Source organism: Rhinatrema bivittatum, chromosome 19 (genome assembly GCF_901001135.1).
Source record: "Rhinatrema bivittatum chromosome 19, aRhiBiv1.1, whole genome shotgun sequence".
NCBI lineage: Eukaryota > Metazoa > Chordata > Amphibia > Gymnophiona > Rhinatrematidae > Rhinatrema > Rhinatrema bivittatum.
The window spans coordinates 26,195,308-26,214,499 of NC_042633.1; positions in this window are offsets into that span (position 1 = coordinate 26,195,308).

Consider the following 19,192-nt stretch of genomic DNA (forward strand, 5'->3'; position numbering starts at 1 on the left):
AGCCCAAGGACACAGATGAAGAGATGCAGGAATCTGTCCGTCATCAGAGGAGCATTTCGACTTTTTTTGTTTTCTCAAAGCCATACAGTCCTGAGTTCTTGCAGCAAGAGGACCCCCCCACCTCCCTTGTGAAGCTGCCCAGTATGGTTAAAGGTCCCAGTGTCCTGGGGCCCAAGGAGCTCCAGCCACACTCTTGGTAGCAGGGAGCAGGACTGAATCTGTGTGCTTGGTGAGGGAAGCGGGACTGAAGCCACGTTTAGTGTGCCAAGCAGAGTTGAAGCCACATTCGCTGTGGCGAGCAAGACTGAAGCCACGTTTGGCTGGCCAGCAGGACTGAAGCCACATTCAGTGTGGTGAGCAGGAATGAATCCACATTTGGCGTGGCAAGCAGGACTGCATCCACGTTTAGTGTGGCCAGCAAGACTGAAGCCATGTTTGATGTGGAGACTAGGACTGAATCTTTGTGCTCAGTGTGGCGAGCAAGACTGCATCCACGTTTAGTGTGGCGAGCTGGACTGCATCCACGTTTGGTGTGGCCACATTAGGCGTAAAGAGCAGGACTGAAGCCATGTTTGGTATAAGGAGCAGGACTGAAGCCACGTTCGGCGTGAGGAGCAGGACTTATTCCACCGTGGAATCGACTCCGTGACTGAAATGCTCAACGTCTTGCATGTTGTGGATATAATTCCCTTTCCTTCCCATGCCCTTGCCGGGGAGCAGCGCTCGACTCCGGCTCAGTGCGAAGTCTCTTCCTCCCCATCCTTGATCCATGCTCCGTCTTTCACAGCAGCAGTTTCAGAGATGAGACCTTCAGCTACATCCCTGAATCCAGCCCCTTTTCCTTCACTCCCAGACATGTGTCATACATGCACACGCACACAGTGCCATGGCCTGTGACAGTCCCGCTGTTTAATTTTCTGGGGTGGGAGGCTGACCTGAGATTGTAGAGAAGCCATCAAACTGCTAGGAGGAGGGTAGGACCTGAGCATCCCCCTTCCAAAGAAACTTTCCAACTGGCGCTGCCTCCAAGTGTGTGTGTGTGTGTGTGTTAGAGGCTGGGTTTGGGGACGGGATGTGTGAGACACCTCATCAACGTGCTTCTGGCGGACTTTTTCAAAGCCATTACCTTGGATAAAAGGCTAAATCTTGCCCTCCTGAGGCTGGCTGGAAGCATGCGTGGTTTTCCTTAGCCTGGGTACTCTGAGCCAGGCTGCCAGGAGGCACATTTTAGGTCAGGGAGGGTCGTGAACTTTGTGTGAATTATCCCGGGTGCTTTGACAGTTGCCCCTGTCTATGAGGTTAAATAGTCTTTGTAGGGGTGAGCTGAGCCCTGTCTAGCCTGTATCCTCTACATGCACCCCTCATCCTCATGCTTTCTAGGTACTGAGTCAGGGAACCAGAAACTGACAGCAACAAACTGCCTTTGGGGGCTTGGAGAAGAGACGGAAGGGCAGCTTCGGATCAGCTCATCCTCCTCAAGCATTCAGGCAGGCGCAGAATTCCTTGGACGTGGGGGAGGCATACACAGAAGGAAACAGAGATTTCCATTGCGGAGGGCTCAGGCCTTCTCAATAAGCGACGGGGAGGCCCGAATGTTTCCAGCGGGGCAGCTCAGATCTGCTCTAAGCATTTCCAGCTTCTCTCTCCCTCTCCCCTTGTCATCTAGAAAAGGACAAGCAGAGTCGGCCTTATTAAACAGTGAGAACGTATCCTGAAGCCAGCGGGGGGGGGGGGAGGTGTGCCGGCCTGCTGCAGATAGGGTGGGTGGATGAGATCTCACTCCTGTGCCCACTGCCTGCCCACCAGAATGTTTGAGCGTGCGGGCACTGCTACCAGAGACGTATATAATCCCCTCCAGTTGGAGCTGTAAGAGGGCTGCAGGAGGCTGAAGCTGGTAGAATCATTTATACCTCTTTGCCAAATGGGAAATGCCCGTTGCCATGTTCATGAGCAGGTGCCAGGTCTGGAGCCATCAGTCTGTGAAGAAAGCCCAGACCCTGTTCTGTTTCTCATTTACGGTGATGCTGGGCAGTGGTTCCTCGCTGAAATCTCCATAGAAGCCCCTCGGGGGGGCATTTCCTTGTTTAAATGTTTCTTCCCTGGGCATCAGCGCCCTCAAGAAGGTGGCCCCATTGATTCTGGATAAAACGATCCAACTCTTGTAAAAGAGAAAGCTGGAGCGATTGCACTCCGCGTTCTGGATGACAGGAAGGGGGACCCCACTGATCAAACTTGCAGGCCTGAGCCAGAGAAAGCTGTGGGTATTCCCATGCAGGAACAGGGACCAGTGGGGAGACGCACAGATTTCGATGCCTGCAGCAGGCCATGAAAGCGGCTCTGATACCAGATGCTTAGCTGTTAGGGCAGACATTGTCATGCTGCAGGCACGCTACGTGTTCCAGCTTCTAGAGTATCATGAGCCTGATTTCTGTCTCTGCCCACCCAGCAGGAGCCGCAGTTGTATTCTAGCAAGCCACAGGCTTCACATGACTTGCTCGGCAATCAAGTTTGTCATTTGGCAAGCGTAGCCCCTCCGACCTCTTTGAATGCTGACTGAAAGCTTTCAGGCACCCTAGGGTGCCTGCCATGCCCTAGAAATTTAAGGATTGAATTTCAAAAGAATCCCTTGAGCTGAAAATACCCTTCCGCAGATCGACTGAATCTAGCTGCCTAGTTTTGCTGAGTGACTAGATTTTAGCTGTTCAATTTGTCAGAGGTCCTGGGGTCAGGGAAGGAAATTAGCAGACTAGTGCAGGGATAACAAGCTTCAATCTAGGCAACTGCTTTCTGGCCGCTCAGGTTATGGCTGAGAATTCGCCAGAACCTTATCCAGTCAAGACAAGCAGGACGATACAGAACTGTGCACTTGGCCGAGTGCACCATTTAGCCCCCGTTTGACCGTGCGTTTTACACGCGCTATTATTACCCCTTATTACTGTAAGGGGTAATAGCGCGTGGAAAATGCACAGCCAACTCCCCCCCGAAACTAATAGCACTCATCACATGCAAATGCATGTTGATGAGCCTATGAGTTAGCCGCCTGGAATACTGAAAGTAAAATGTGCGGCCAAGAAATTAACGCCTGCCCACCCTCCGACTCAGTATCATAGCGATATTAAGTTGGAGGCACCAAAAATGTAAAAAATAAATAAATAAAAAAATCTGCCCGCCGGCGGGTTCGAAAACGGACACTCAATTTTGCCAGCGTCCGTTTTCCGAACCCATGGCTGTCAGCAGGTTCGAAAACCGACGCCAGTAAAATTAAGCGTCGGCTGTCGGACTCGCTGACAGCCGCTGCTTCCAATAATGAGGCGCTAGGGACGCGCTAAATGCAGGTTTTGCCCTAGACACATAATGGGAAAAACCATCTGACAGCCAGGGAAAGGAAACTCCTGTCATAAGATGACTTGGTAAGTCTGGAGGTAGACCACAAGATTTCAAATGGTTTGTCTTGACTCTGAAATAGCACCCAAAATGTTGATATATATAAATACAGATAGACCAGGTAATATGTAATTGTTAAGGTGCTCAATAAACAGACCAGAAGAGCACTCCAAATGGAATGGTAAAAGAGCGCTTGTGTGAATGAATGTAATGCCAATTAAAGAAATCTTTATTAATATAATTCAAAACAAATAAAATGAAAGAACACCTTAGTACTGCTAAACATAACACGTCTACCAACCACATACCTGTCCCTATGTGTATACATGAGTTTGACAACCTAAAACGAATATCTCCCTGTCTGTATACAACGTCTACACAAGTTACCACATCGCTCATGTAATATATAGTAATAGCTCACATTCCAGAATCATGTCTATTACAGTGTTGTTAGAATATGGTTAACTCAAAAATGCATGCAGGCATAACAGATGTTCATGGAACAAACAGGCAATAACTATCTATTATCAAGGCCAACCCAAAACAGTAATTCAAGAATATATAGAACAAAAAACAGATTCCGCTATGGAGGTAAACAATTTGCATTTATTCCACAACCAGCTAGAAGATTGGGTATGATGTCGTCAATAGATGTCTCCTTGCAGAGTAGAGCCCACCCGACCCTGTCAGTGTTTCGGCGCTGCGCGCCTGCTTCAGCAACCAGAGTTGTGTAACATAACTTGCTTCACGATGCCGCCTTGTTAGTCAGACCTTCGTTAAGTCAGTCTTTGGACAGTATAAGATAAGTTGGAAGGAACGCAGAAATTGATTAAAGAAACATTGACTTGTTCCTTTAGGAGAGCTGCCTTGGACCACTAAACTTTAGCTAGTGCTTTGTCAGAATCACGAGCACTATACCACAAAAACGTAGCCCCAAATTTAAAGTAAAAACGGTACCTGCCTATGTTGGAATCCCAACCGTTACCTTGGCGAGATTTCCTCGCAGTGATACCGGACACCAGAGTTTATGTAGTAATACATTAAATCCCTGTAGTTTGTATATTCTTAGTCTAAAAGGGGTTTTTCAGAGGCACTAGTTCATTTTGGATGACATTGATTCATACAAGTGCTCTTTTACCATTCCGTTTGGAGTGCGCCGCATCCTTAAACTTGACTCTTCGTTTCCATCTCTAATTCGTTTCATTAGATAAGGCACAGCAGGCATCCCTGTCCAGCAGCATCATTTCTGATACAGGACCATCCGGATTACTATAAATGGCAGGAAGCAACTTTAAGAAACCCCGGAACCCAAAGTTAAATATTTCTCAACATTTTGAAGATAAATCTCCATTCAACCTGGGCAAAGGACTTCTCAACATCTAAAAAAAGCAATAAGGCAGAAGATACGTTCTCTTCAGCCGTGCAAATAATAGCCACAGCCCTTGGAGTGTTATCTGTAACCTGCCCATTTGGTCTAAACCTGGCAGAAGCTGCTCTGTCCGCTTAGCCATAATCCTTGCCAGACGTTTAGCATCAGCGTTAATAAGTGAAATAAGCTTTATGGGACGAGCGTAAGCCTGGGATCCTTTTCTTTCTTATGGCTTGTGGGAATGCTAGCATCAGCAATAGTGTTGGAACCAGGGAGAGTAAGTCTTTACATTTAATATAAAAAATATATAGAAGGCGGCCGTCAGGTCCTGTGACTTTGCTCCATGCAAACCCCTTCATTGCAGCACCAGCCTCCTCTGCAGATTTAGTGCATCCTAGTCCTTGCCACTTAAACTAGCTAAGTTAATACCCCTCAAATACTCTTCAGGCTGTTCAGATGCACGTTCCTGATCTAAAGAGATCGCCTCCTAACTGCTGACCAACACCCCTTCTTCATTTCTAATATTAACTAAAAATTTGGCAATGTCTTAAGTCCTGCTCTGGGCTGAATATCGGATTTTCACAGCCCACTGGGCACCTGACACACTCTGGCGTAGCCAAGTCGGCATGAAATCTGGAGTCACACCACTCGCAGACCTCTCCCGCAAGCCCGCCATGACCCTTGCTCCAATTGTTTGATACCATTCGGCTATTTCTTGTTGCACGGTGCGCCTTTTGCTGGATTATGCTCCTCTTCAGCATCATCGTGCAGCTCAGAGCTGCCAAGACCAGCTCACCTTTCATTTACTTGGCTACCAAATGCAGACTTCTGACAGGATCGGCCTAAGCCGTGCCTCTCCACCCGCCTCTTCCGCCGGTCAGCGACTGATCTGGGCTGGGATGCAATGGGGGAAAAGAATTGGGCCTTGCCAACGGCCTCCAGAACCACCAGGTTGCCCGGCCGCACTCTGCCACCTTCGTGGCTCGTACAGCCCGTTGGGTTTCTGGTTTTGGTGGCCCTTGTCACTGTCTCTCCTCCGGATCCTCCTCTTCTCTGCCTCCACCCGCAACCCAAAAATTGGCCTCCTGGGAGCTTGCAAAGGGCAAATCAAATTGGAGCTGATTCTAGCGCTGCTGCACTACCGTTCTGCCATAGCCAGAAGCCTCCTCGCCCTCTCTTTGTAGGGATTTATTCATTTTTGTGTGTTGGGGATGCAGGGAGGGAGAATGTATATGGTCACAACTTTTTATTTAAAGACCTTGACAATTCCCAGAGCATGGAAAGTCTGCCACTTTGTTTCTGTGTGAAGCCAACTTGAACCCGGGGCCTCCTGGGTGGGGGGGACAGGCGGTCTCCTCTCCTCCCTCCTGAAAAGCAGAGCCCTCTCTCCGCAGCCTGCAAGGGAGGGGGGGTGGTGGTGGGGATCCCTGAAGGATTTCACCGCATGCATCCCTGCCCAGGGGACCGGGCATCTGTCTGCCGTCTTCAGACCCAAATCACCAACCCAAGCGCACGTTTGTAACCTGTTGGAACATTGTCTGTTCTTAGTGTGTGAGAAAATGCTCATTCCAATCCACCACCGTAAGCCATAAAAAAAAAAAGAAAAAAGACAAAAAGAGAATTGAAAATCCGTGTTTGAATGTTTCTCCGTAACAGTTTGCAATACATTGGAATAAACATGCTGCTACGATTACTTTAATAAAACACTACTTATGAGACCAGCTCTCCTTTTCATTACAGACTTAATTAATGCTGAAGTCGTTAATGGAACAATAACAATAAAAGAAAGGAGAGAGAGAGAGAGAGAGAGTCGGGGGGGGGGGGGGGGGGGGGGGGGGGATGGGAGTGCCGGACGCTTTCTTAATCAAATCGCAGAAGACCTGGAGGCCCTGCTGAGAGGGCATTGGGATGGGACTGTCCCAGTCTAGAATCCCCTTCACAGGAAACACAAGGGAGGGGGAGAGGAGGAGCAGGGAGAAGGGCAACCCAGGAGGTGGTGGACGGGAGACTCTTACCTGCTGCAGGCATTGGCTGGGAGTGGAGAAGGCCTGGGTGGTGACTAAAAGGCGGACGGGCTCTTCCTGGCTAAGACTGAGACCCTGTACAATGTTGGGGGGGGGTTGACGCTTTATTAATGAGCATTGCTTCTGCTAAAATAACTGGAGGCATGTCTCCCCATCGCCGGACACATGTGGCAGAGGTTTCCAGGGTCTTGTCACCATGAGAAGTGCATGTGTTGCACTTTTCTTACCTTGGCAAGAGTCGTCGGGGACCCTGGCAGGTTGTGGCTTGAGTAGAAGTGATTTGGCAGGAATAGCCAGCAGGCAAATGACTCGTTTACATCTACTAGCTTTATCTAGCGGGGCTTTAACTCCTGCCTTGGGCCCACTGGCTCTTAATATACCCAGACTTGGTGCCAGATACCAGCAGGAGGGACTTCCCTGAATGTTCCTGCCCGTCCTTATGGTAAGCATTACGCTGGCACTGGACTCCCCTTCATTCCCAGCACTGAAAATAATATTATGACAAGCCTTTGAGGAACAGGCAAATGAGAACCCGGATAAGCTGCTGAATGGTAGAGAGAGTCAATATGAAAGAACGCCACCCAGGCCCTGGCTGTCCAAAGCAGCTGTGACACTCCAGTAGAGCGGGCGAGCTTTCTGGCTGTTCATGGGTCCTGACTGCAGGGTGGAGGAGGCTCATTACAGAACAGAGGAAGCTATGCCAAGGGAGCCGGGCACCAGTCGTGGCTTCTCTAGAGCAGCCCGAGGTGAAGGCCTCCACAGCCAGAAAGAAGGAGCTGCGAGTGCGGAGGTATTGTTTACAGGGATGGCAAAATCGGAGCCCAGAGAGAAGACGCATCTGGAGCAAAGGGGTGGCCGGTGTTAGGCTGCGCGCTGCCGAGCAGCTCATCTTCTTACAAGGAGGACTCGGTCGCTGGCGCACAGCTGGACACAGAGACCGAGGACCTCTCCTAGAGTTCATGGACAGGAGAGAGCTGCTCTCTCGCTGTCACCAGATCCCCGGCCAGGAAGCGCGCCTTCACTTTGGGTGCAATTTTTTTTAAAACCACTTGCAAAGTCCACAGGTCCGTTTTGACCACAAAGTTTGCACAAATTCCCTTCCTGCCCTGTGCACCTGCTGACGTGCCCTGCATATGCCCCAGGTGTCCCTGCCGACACCCCATGTGTGCTCCTGTAGGACCTTCCTATGCCTTTACAGATCCCCCCGTGCCTCTGCATGCGTTTCTCTGTACACCCCCTGCCACTTGCCCTACAGAGCCCCTCCCCCTGTGCCCCTACAGATCTCCCTCCCCTAATTATCCCCTGCAGATAGCCCGCTCCCCCCCCATCCATGTGCCCCTACAAAAACCCCCTCTTGTCATGGCAGGCCAAGTGGCTAATAACATCCCCAGCAGATTGAAAATAAGAGACGAGCCGATTCCCCGTGCCCTGCAGAAGGGGACGGCAGTGCCCAGGGAGCGGAGGCCATTGTGGGTCCCAGCATGGAGCCCAGTTGCACTGTCATAGTGCTACTCACAGAAACCCTTTCTGTGCCGAGATGTGTGATAGAAAGAGAGAGCTCTCCGTGTTCCCCAGTGCTCTCTAGTAAACGACAGCCAGAATAATAAGAGAGACCATCCCAGCCAGATCCCTTCTCTACCCCATCGGGTGGAGCATATACATTCCCATTCTTAAACCAACAGCAGGCCCCCTCCCCCATGCCCCCTCCACAGCTGCCTCCATCTCTGTCCCATTACTAGTACCCTGCGATATACTCCTCGTGCCCTGTGTTATACCGCTGGCAACCTGTGATTTACCCCTACTGCCCTGTGATATAGCCCTGGTAGATCCAAAGAGAAGATGAGGAGAAAATGCATGATGACCAGGAGCGGGGGGGGGGGGGGGGAGAAGAGGACCAGGAGCAGGGGGGGGGGGATGCAGGACCAGAAGCAGAGGGGGAGGAGCAGGGCGAGAGAAGGAGGAGGAGGAGCAGGGCGAGAGAAGGAGGAGGGGGAGCAGAGGGGGGAGGACCTGTTCCCAACTCTCGCTCTCTCACTCTCTGGCTCTGCACCTGTGAAAGGTTTTTGGCTTTTGCCCTTGTTTATTTCTTCTGTGGAAGAAAACCATTTCCAATGAATTTGTTTAATGACTTTTTAAGCTCGTATGCCCTCCTGCCGTCTGGAAGGAACTTGGCTGAGCCCCAGAGGCCTCGGCAGGTGGAGGCTGTGCCAGCCCAGGGACCCGGGCCTGACACGGCCCCCACGCACAAGGGCTCTGAGCTCTGCCTCGGCCCTTAGCCGTCCCCGCTCCCTGCCTGCCACAGCGTCCTCATCAATCTTGAACAGGACCAGAGCGGTCTCTGGAGGCTCCCTAGCACGTGAACGCCGCCACCTCTGGGATGGGAGATCTGAGCAGGTTGGGCTTAGCAGGCCCAAGCAGCCTTTAGCAGAGGGCAGTGAGAGGGATGAACCTCAATGAATCAATCCTGGGGTTTCATATTGTGGAAATTCCTCGGCAGAAGTTTGTTTTGGACTAGGTGCAGAGGCTAGCTGTGAAGGTAAGTGCGCCCCTCTCATGACTGACGGTGTGAGTCAGGACTCTGTCCTGCTATCGAGTGCTCTCCCTTGCTGAGGGGAGGGAGCTATAGTTGGGTGGACAGAGCTGGAGGCATCTGCTGTCTGAGGTTACCGGCTCTTCCCCTCCATCCAAGCAATTGGATTTCTGCGCAGGCTGTCCCGTGACAGCACGGTTAACTCTGCCCTCTCAGTTCTAGCAAACGGCAAAGAAAGAGACCTTCCCTACCAGGCTGGTCCTATGGCTGTTTTTTATATTCCACTTTTTTTTCAGCACTTCAAAGCGGATTACATTCAGGTACCCTAAGTGGACCCCTATCCCCAGAGGTCTCTCGATCTAAGCTTGTGCCGGAGGGTGAAGGGACTTACCCAAGGTCACAAGGAGCCAGCAGTAGGATCTGCACGCCCAGTGCTCGAAGCACTCGGTCACTCCTCTCCTCTGCCAGCGGAGGATCATTCCTAGAGCTGGATATTCCTGCCCCCTTCCAATGCCAGGCCCCAAACCGATGGCTGACGAATCTCCGGGGAGCCACAGTTCAGCAGGCTGCCATGAGATGCTTTTCGGTGAGGGATGCTGGGCAGTGCCAGCCGGGTCCAGAGATCGGGGGTGGTTCGGTGATGCTGCCTGGCTGAGACGTCACAGGGCAGTGGAGCTCCCTGGAGTCCCCTCTATATTTGTTTACATTTCTCATTCCCAGTTTGACGTTGGTTTTTTTTTTTCTCTGTTTGTCACCCATGAATGAGAAGAGCTTGCAGGGTGAACGTTTGGCCTTCCCATGAAACCAAGGCCCATGTTTGTGGAGCAGGCTCATTGCTTGTTGTCTACCCACAACCGGTAACCACCTATGTATTAAGTTATGCGGTCAAGGTACAGCTGATGATGGCAGATAAGAAAAAGAAATCTTTGAGTGTGAAGGTAACATTATTTTGCTATTGGAGATTACTCAGTCAAGGTCTCGGCTATCTGTGAAGCGTTGGCTTCCCTACGCCCAGAAGTACACAATAGGGGAATTAAGGTTTCTATGGTTTTTCCTGCCAAGTTAAACGTTTCATAATGAGAAAGCCATTATATTGCAAGCCAAGAAGCAAACAGATCACTTTCTGGACACATTGCGTGCTTGATAAACTTCTGCTTGCAGGCGCGATTGGATTTTGTGAGAATTTGGGGTCTGATCGCTGCAGGTTTCTGTTTGCAAAAGTGCTTTATAAAGCAAGAGCCAATATATCGCAAAGTAAGGGCGCAAGAGCATCGCTTTCTGGAACGGCTGTGCGCGTGACAAACTGCGGCTTGCGACGGGGAATTTCGGAGAACTTTGGGGGGAGGGAATTTTAAAAGCCCGGCGCGCTCCACGCGTATTTGAAAAGGTGCCCGCATGGGCGCGTATCTCCCGGGTCGCGCACGAACGTTTTTAGCCGGGAAGGGGCGCGCCAGGATTGATGAACGAAGCCAGCTCGTAAATATTTACATCCCCTACCGAGTAACTTTCCTTCTGCTATGGAGGGCGTGTAAGTCCTAAAACAAAACAAACAAGGCTGGTCGGCGGGGTTTTAACAGGGTAAAAGGGAGACTTGTTAACCAGGGCGGTTAGGAAGTCCTATCCTTTACCTGGGCGAACTGGGGAAACTGGTAATTGCGTCGGCACGTGTGTCTACTAAAAATCCCCCCACATACGCGGTAGAGGCGTCCATGTAAGATTGTGCGCACACGTACACGCGTACGGCCGATTTGATTGCTTTTTCTCTGTTTGGCGTTCTTGGATCGTGCACATCTGGATGGAAACAAGGAGACCCGTTTTCTTTGTTTGCCCCTTGCACGCCTTTCTAAGCTGAACATGGATTGTATTTTGTTTTTTGGACTCTTCTGCCGCAGAAGACCTGGTCGCTTTTCTGCCTTCCTTTCCCATTCTGACTGCGCCGCTTATGATGGCTGTTGCCATTTCTGCCTTTCCAGTCGAGCAGGATGGCTCACGGATGTGTGGTTCCTAATTCACGTTCTGGCAGTTGAGATGTTCAGTCTTTCCCTATGAATAAGAGCCAGTTTTGAAGGACAGGAAGATTCAGGGCCTTGCAGCAACTGGACAGTTGGTGCTGTTGTCTGGTATGGTTGCTTAGATGTCTCAGAGTTTAGTTGTCTCTGCTTTTCTCTACGATCTACGCCAACAGGTTATTCTTCTTCTAGGGAGGTATGATGACCGATATTAGATGTGGGATGGTGTTCATTCCCCTATGAGACATAAGAAGCCCTTTATAAAAAAAAAAAGGCTAAAGTTCAAACAGTGCGTTTCATCTTATTGAGAAGCAGTGCAGGAAATTCAAATCAGACTGGGCGACACAAGTAGCTTTCTCTTCCTTCTTCAGTAGACAATGTGGAGTGATTATTTTACTGCCGAAGGATCTCCCTTTCACTATTGAGAGGACAGATGGATGTTTAGCTGGATTAGTTGCACACTCTTTCATAAGAAAGATCTGTTTTGTAATGCATATGCACCAAATGTATATTCTCACTCATTCTTTCTCATCCGGCAACACTGCTAAGTCAATTTACAGAAGATTTCATAATTCTGGGCAGCGATTTCAATGTGTTGGCAGGCCCCTAATTGAGACTTTCTAGGACGCCTACTCTACGTCAGCGGTGGACTTTCTTATAAAAAGTGATGGATATTTGGAAGGTCCGGCAGAACTCAATCGGTCCTGGATAGTCTGTGGTTCACAATAGTTATTCTTGTATTGACTATTTGTTTATCTCTACCTACTTATTCTGACAGGGTGAGCAAGCTGGTACTGGTACCATTTCCCTTTCGGAAATGTCAATGGTATCAGTGTCAATGGTAACACGTTTGGGATTAGCAGTGTCAAGTCTTTAAGTGGCGTCTTGACCCTTTCTTATATTCTGCTATTAAATTCAAGGTGTATAACAATTTTTCTCCTGGCATGTCGCCAGATTTAATTTGGGAAGCTGGCAAAGCAGTGATGCAAGGTGAAAGGTGATTGATCCCGTGTAATAACATACATAATATTGATAGCCTACCTAGCTTGAAAAAAAGAGCTCATGTTACTTAAATTCTGTGATTACACAAGCAATTGGTGTCGCTTAAGTCTTCTCATGTCCAGGATATGGCTGGGCATATTAAGGCTCATTTGGATGGCACTAAAAACCTATTTATTACATCAGCGGTTGCTTAGATCTATACTGAGTTTTCGAAGTAAATAATTTTGTTATGGTAACAAAACAAGCGCCTAGCAAAGTTGGTTCCGAATTCCAGGCCTAACCATTGCAGATTGGATTTAAAAGATAAGCAGGTGTTGCTCAGCTGCTACGCTGAACTATATTCTGATAACTTGGGGTCTTGAGGCAACTTATTTTGAATTTTGAAGGCCTCAAGTTGCAACAGCCCAGCGACAGGCTCTTAATGCACCTATTGCTGCATTTGAAATAGAGGATGTTATCAAAACCCTAAAATTGGGCAAAGCACCAGGTTTGGATGGCATGGGATCGGAATTCTGTTGAGTCCTGCAAGAACTGATTAATGCAAATGTATAGTTGTCGTTAGAACCAAGGGGAATGGTTCCAGGGAGTGAATCATTCCTAAAAAGGTGAAAAATTAATTGTCTACAATCCTACAGATCTATTTCATTAATTAATGTGGCTGCAAAGATCTGGGCTGCTGTCATGGCAAAGAGGTTAAGTACCGTTCTGCTGGCTTTAATGTCCCAAGATCGGCCTGGGTTTTGTGGAAGGCAGGCATGGTGTGCGTCAATCAATGGATGCATTGTACCCTTCCTATGCAGGTAATGAAAAAGGACTGATAGCTAGTTGAGTTGCTGAAAAAGCTTCTGATAAAGTTCAAAGGAAATATTTGGGAATTTATATTCCATATAATAGATCCTTGCTTTCTAAATGCAATATGCATGAACATCTTATTGTCTGGTCAGACTTAGTGCGCTGTTTTTGGAAGAAGCACTTTCTTTAAGAATCTATTACTCTCCAAATTATTATGCCCAATGCAAATGCTTCCTTGTTGGCGACTCGCTGACAGGCCGATGCAGAAAGATGAGTTCTGGCCCACGCACAGCTGTGCCTGCATTTGAGGGCTCATTTTGCGAGGTTAAACTTTACTGGCGGTGGGAGCTCACAAAAGGCGCGGTCCTAAACAGGAGCACTGCTTAGCGCCCTCGCATGGAAATCCCATGCAAATGAGGGCATTAAGCATTGCCCCCTGATGCAGAGAGGTTTCTTAGGGCTAGAAACCAAATTCCAGGATCAGAGCTGGATTTCTGGTTCCAGCGCTACGGCACTGGCATTTAAAATTGGCAAAAAAGCAAAATATTAATAAAAAAAAAGAAAATGTCCAATACACTTCGCGGATAAGTAATGACTTATCTAGATAAGTAGCAGCGACCCTGCGCCAGATAGCTGGAAAAGTCAGTACTTATCCGGCTAAGTGGCAGTGACAAATTTTGAAAGATAGCAGGATAAGTTACTACCTCTCCAGATAAGTGACAGCGGCTGCCACTGTACGATCTGCTTTCCTGTGTTAAAATATGTGCTGGGCCTGTGCCGAATGCACATTTTAAAGGCAAGCAGCTTTTTTTTTTGTTAACTCCCAATGCATTAGCATATCCTTAGCTCGCTGCATCAGGAATTAAAAAAAAAAAATTAATCGGAGCATTAAAACTGTGCACTAAAATCCAGCACACAGTGTTTTAACACCCAGATTGCTGCATCGGATATAAAGACATTATGTGCAGTGGTTACTCAGTTTATTTTGAAAGCTAAAGGTGTCTGAATTAGTTATCAGATGCTGATGAGGCCTAAAAAGTATGTTGGTGGGAATTTGCCACATTTTAGATTTTATATTAGTGCTTATCAGTTTTGATTTTTTTGGGGAATGGTTCACCGATATTTATAAATTCTATACCCCAGGTCCGGTTGACTCCGAAGTGACTCCTCCTCAGTTAAAAGGTGTTGCACATGTATTGGGGCCGGATATGCCAGGCATGCGTCCCCTTTCTGACCCTGGCGATCTAGATTGCAGGTGGTGGCCTTCAAAGTCCGACACGCAAAGGGGATTAGAGAGCTTTCGGCATTGCGTTGTACAGCCCGTGACACTAGTTATCTTTCCGAACAATCGCTGGCCCAGTGTGAGCCACCACTGAAGCATTGCCACGCAGGTCTGCAGGCGCGGCATTAGAGCAGGCGCTCTCTGGCTCAGTTCAGCCCGACCCTCCCCCTTTCCTGTCCTCTCTGGCCTTCCTTAACAAGTTATAGCCCGGTATTGCTGTATCCCAGTCATGAGATTCTATGACCCACATCTCCATGACAGCAACAGCGTCCAAGTCCGTCTCCACCATTAGGGCCTGCAGATCTGGGATTTTTTTGCCCAAACTACGAGCATTTGTGCTCAGAGCTTTCCAGCTTTTCTTGTTCATGTTACTGCTGTTCCTGGACTCCTTTTGTGACTTCTTTAGTTGCGTTTTGTTATCCACTTCACCCTTTTCCTTTGCATTTGTGTTTGGGGGGTGACTTTCTAATTTCTTTCTGCCACCCCTGGCCTCTAGTTTAAATGCCTTATGACATAGGATTTGAATGTATCTCATAGGATCCTTTTTCCTGCCACAGAGCGATGTAAGCCATCTTTGACATAGAGCCTTTTACTGTTCCATACATGGCCCCAGCCCCCAATAAATCCAAAACTTTGTTCCTTACACCAGGATTTGAGCCATGCACTGACGTTATCTATGTGGCTTAGCCTCTCCTTCCCCTTTCCCTGAACAGGTAACACTTCTGAAAAGTCGATGGTTGTGGCCATGTGACTAATCTGCTTCGCCAGAGACTGGAAATCTCTCTGTACCACTTGGATGTTCTTTCTAGCAAGGTCATCGGTTCCCAGATGGATGATAATATCAGCTTCAGAGTCTTTGCTTTCTTCTCGGATCGTTCTGACTATCTGGGAGGCTTTTAACTGTAGTGTTTCCCTCCAGAAGAGTTCCCAAATTAGTGCCTCTGATGACAGTCACCCAGCACAATGAGCTTTCTTCTTTGGTTATTGATTGTTTTTTGGAATTTCCTTATGCATTGGGTTTCTTCTTTCTTTTCAGATACCACGCCAGTCTCTTTCACCAGAGCTTTATCCTTATGTGATACAGATAAGGCATTTTGTACTTGTCACTTGAGAGAGTGTGTGTTTCCGCATCACTGGTTTCACTCTACCAGAGCCCACCGTAATCCTGTTGATTTTAAAGTTTTGGATTAAAGAAGCAACGCCTATGAAGGTGTGGTGTCCGTCTATGACCGACGGAATGCAATTGGAAAGGCTGCGTTTACCCCTCTTTTATCCCCGTCCACATGCTAAGGATTACGTTAAAGCATTGGGAACATCTCTCCACTTTTATTAGCAAATTCAGTTCAGAAACCGCTGCAGGCTTTGCATGACTCTGATCTGAAGAACCGCCTGCCTGGTCCGGGAATGTGCGTGGGGGGAGGCGCGAGTGAATGGATGTCCTGGGTTTGTGTGACTGCATCAGCATTTTTGGTATTATTTGTTTAAATTACGATGCGATACAGTTGGGGGTATTCATAGAATGGGGGTCCTCTTTTACTTGTTCATCCTCAATGTGCTCTGTGTCACTTCTCTATCCCTTTTCTCTTTCTCGGGATCATGCAGAAAACAAAGCGCTGGTGGCAGGCTGCCCTGGGAAGGCCGAGCTTGGCCATTGCTCTGGAAATGCTTCAGTGACATGGAGTGAAAGCCCCAGCACCAAGTAATCCTGCAAGGATATTCTCCTCAATATCTGCTTCCCACCAGCTCCTGAGACGTTTTTAGTGAGGGGGAGTGATGTGCTTCGCCGTGAGCGTGGGAGGGTTTTGGTTAGGGGGAGTGATGCAGTTCCCGTGGTGTGCAGCCTGCTTGTTCCACCGTGAGTGTGGGTTTCAGTTAGGGGGAGAGATGCATGTCTCACGGTGTACGGCCTGCGTGCTTCGCCATGAGCGCGGGAGGGTTTCGGTTAGAGGGAGTGATGCAGTTCCCGGTGTGTGTGGCCTGTGTGCTCTGCCGAGACATTGGGAGAGGGAAGGATGCGTTTTTCTGACCCAATAGATCAATGAGAGCCAATGCTGGGAGCCTTCATTCAGAACCGCCTGGGAATTTTTCCCCTATCATTAACAGATCCACCATCTCCCACTGTTTCTAGTCTGGTCTTGAGGCCCACAGGCGTACACCAGAAATCACTGGCTGAAAACCCCGGCCGCCAGGCATCTTCCTCGACAACCACGAGTCCCTCTCCTGCAGTGAGCCATGAACTCTGTCTGCCTCCACAGGTTGATCTGGGCTGCAAAAGATCAGACTCGGGGAATCTGCATGGCCAACTCCAGTTTGCTTGGCTTTGGATGGGAGTTATCAGAGGTTTCCTCACTGACAGCCATGAGCATCAGAAGCTCCAGAAATGCTTATGGTTTTATCCGCGCCAGGTGCTCTGTGTACCTTAGGCAGTGTAAACTGAAGGAACGGGAGGTCTCCCTATCTGCAATCTGGTCCGGGCAGTGGTTGTAAGGGAGCTCTGACTGAGGCCGCGAACCTGCAGTCGCTTGCTCGCTGGAATGGTGGCAGCGGCTCTTTCTTAATAGCACTATTGTGCTCTGAAATTACGAAAACTAGTTCCAGCTCTTGCATCGGTAATTTTGAAATGAACGATGGCTGACGCTTGGCTCTGGCTCTGTTCTTCCTCATCAGTTATGACTTTTCCAGAACTTGGCATGAGCTTGAGAAGCCAGTTATGCACGTCAGCCTTGCAGGCACTTAGACAAATGAAAAAAGACTGCAGTCTCCTGGAAGCATCTGTGTCTTCTCTGCAGTGAGAGGAAATGGACTTTTGTACCTGGCCTGAGGACCAAGTCGTATTCTGCAAGGCCTCCCTTCCCTCTCACACAAGTTTACTTTCTCTGTGCTTATCCCAGGCTTTACCCCTCACACCTAAGCATCCTCTGTGCTTATCCCAGGCTTTACCCCTCACACCTAAGCGTCCTCTGTGCTTATCCCGGGCTTTACCCCTCACACCTAAGCATCCTCTGTGCTTATCCCGGGCTTTACCCTCACACCTAAGCATCCTCTGTGCTTATCCCAGGCTTTACCCCTCACACCTAAGCATCCTCTGTGCTTATCCCGGGCTTTACCCCTCACACCTAAGCATCCTCTGTGCTTATCCTGGGCTTTACCCTCACACCTAAGCATCCTCTGTGCTTCTCCCAGGCTTTACCCCTCACACCTAAGCATCCTCTGTGCTTATCCCAGGCTATACCCCTCACACCTAAGCATCCTCTGTGCTTATCCCGGGCTTTACCCCTCACACCTAAGCATCCTCTGTGCTTATCCCAGGCTTTACCCCTCACACCTAAGCATCCTCTGTGCTTATCCCAGGCTTTACCCCTCACACCTAAGCATAATCTGTGCTTATCCCAGGCTTTACCCCTCACACCTAAGCATCCTCTGTGCTTATCCCAGGCTTTACCCCTCACACCTAAGCATCCTCTGTGCACGTCCCAGGCTTTACCCTCACACCTAAGCATCCTCTGTGCACGTCCCAGGCTTTACCCTCACACCTAAGCATCCTCTGTGCTTATCCCAGGCTTTATCCTCACACCTAAGCATCCTCTGTGCTTATCCCAGGCTTTACCCTCACATCTGTGCTTATCCCGGGCTTTACCCTCAAACATAAGGATCCTCTGTGAATTCTCGTTCTCTCTGCACTGTTTACAAGAATGTGGTTGCCCTAGAAAATGGAGATCCTCCTTTCCCCACCCCCAGTAAAATTATGGTTATTCAGTAACTGGGAGTGGGGATCCTACTCTCGGGCCCATGAACTATGTGGGTGAGTCACTGCAGGTCTTCAGAGAAGAATGATGATGGGGGCGGGAGACGTCCCTCCATCTCTTCCCACCCCTGTTAACAACTGTGGCCATCCAGTGCCACATGCTGTCCCACACCCCCAGTAGAAACGTGGCCAATCTGGCAAGAGGACTGGAATCCTCCCTGCCTCACCACTGGCCAATTAGTGCTGAATGGTTGAAGAGACTCCTCCTCCTCTGCCCCATCCCCTGCAGTAGTCTAATCAGTTCCTCAGAGGGCAGTCCTTCTCCCAGCCCATGGAAGAATGTGGCCAATTGGTGCTCTTGATGGCAGGGTCATTTTCTTCCATGTCTCTCTGAAAAATGTAGCCAAACAGTGCACAGCCATTGAGGTTATTAACTCTATTTGATGGGGCAATTGAGGATATGTCCCAGCCCCCTGGAAAAGTGTGTCCAATCAGTGCCAGGGAAGAGTGTTATACCCTTCCTTTGCCCACCCCGAGGTAGAATGCAGCCACTCAGTGCTAAAAAGGGCTGTGACCCACACTGCTACCCCTGCAGCTACCCCCTTCCTGCATAACCCCTGCAGCTACCCCCTTCCTGTATAACCCCTGCAGCTGCCCTTTCCCTGTATAACCCCTGCAGCTGCTCCCTCCCTGTATAATCCCTGCAGCTGCTCCCTCCCTGTATAATCTCTGTTGCTTTCCCCTCCCTGTATAACCCCTGCAGCTGCTCCCTCCCTGTATAATCTCTGTTGCTGCCTCCTCCCTGTATAACCCCTGCAGCTGCCCCCTGTGAGCCACACTGCTACCCCTTCTCTGTATAACCCCTGCAGCTGCTCCCTGTGAGCCACACTGCTACCCCTTCTCTGTATAACCCCTGCAGCTGCTCCCTCCCTGTATAATCTCTGTTGCTTCCCCTTCCCTGTATAACCCCTGCAGCTGCTCCCTCCCTGTATAAACTCTGTTGCTGTCCCTTCCCTGTATAACCCCTGCAGCTGCTCCCTCCCTGTATAATCTCT